We start from the raw sequence: 1,177 nt of genomic DNA, 5'->3' as shown, positions 1-1,177 counted from the left end.
GCAATTCATACCTTGTCTGTCTTTGTTTAGAGCCATTTAGTATTTCTGAAGAAATACATAAGTATATATTTGGGGAAAAACGGGCTGACACAGTAATTCAAACATCTTCACCTGTACACCAGCAGATAGATATTGCTGAATAAAACTCCATAGGCATGCTGACAGATCTCACTTAATTTTTTTTGAGCTGAGCTGCACAGCTTGTGGGATATTAGTTCCCCAACCGGGGACTGAACCCCGACCCTCAAAAGTGAAAATGTGGAGTCCTAACCACCAGACTGCTAGGGAATTCCCTTCAGTTTAAATCTGTAAACATAAACCTCAAATGGGCCCTGAAATCTGCTTGCTCATCTTAATGTCTTCTTGGCAATCCTTCTGTGTTGCTTCCTACTCTCCAAACTGATTGTCACTATTTACTTCTCTCTTTTCAAAGTCCAGCACACATGCCAGCTACTAGCCTCCATACTCTGCTCTCAGTAGATGACCTGGCCTCACCTTACACTGCCAGAACAGAAGCAACTCATACAAAATGCTTCCCTCCTGGCCACCATAACAGAGTTCACACCTTTCCCTGAACCTCCCTTCCCTTCCTTCCCCTTTATCACTGGGATGAAGGGCCTCTGCTCCTGCCAATGGCAGTGTCTCCGCATGCAGTCTTCATCACAGCCCTCTTACTACTCCAGTTTAGGCTCTTTCCTGCATCCTGAGTTTCTCCCTCTTTGCTGGATCTGCATCACTGTATGAACAGCCCTGGTAACCTTCCATCTTAGAAAGAACTCTCCATGGACTCTATATAACCCTCCAACTACAACATTTTCGACTCCCTTTTACAGCAGCACTTTTGGGGTGAGATATCTATATTCACCCACTCCACGTCCTCACCTCCATTTCTCTTTTCATCTCTTCTTAATCTGACTGCTGTCCTCACGCAGCTCAAAAGGGCTCCAGCCTGACTCCTCTCAGGATGCCTTGGGGCTGATTCTAGTGATCACCTGATTTCTGTTTATCCTCCTTGATCTCTCAGCAGCATTTGACAGAGTGAACCACTTCCTACTTCTAGAAAAATATTTTTTCCTCAGCCTTTCCTTCTTTATATCCTTTTAGCCCTCTTGGCTGGCTGTTTCTCTGCTGTTTGATTTTCAACTGTGAGAATGCCCCAGGACTCAAGTCTGTAACC

This window comes from Bos grunniens, chromosome 5 (genome assembly GCF_055505025.1).
Source record: "Bos grunniens cultivar Pamir isolate PY7600 chromosome 5, Bosgru_T2T1.0, whole genome shotgun sequence".
NCBI classification, from domain to species: Eukaryota; Metazoa; Chordata; class Mammalia; order Artiodactyla; family Bovidae; genus Bos; species Bos grunniens.
This window is presented reverse-complemented; position numbering follows the sequence as displayed.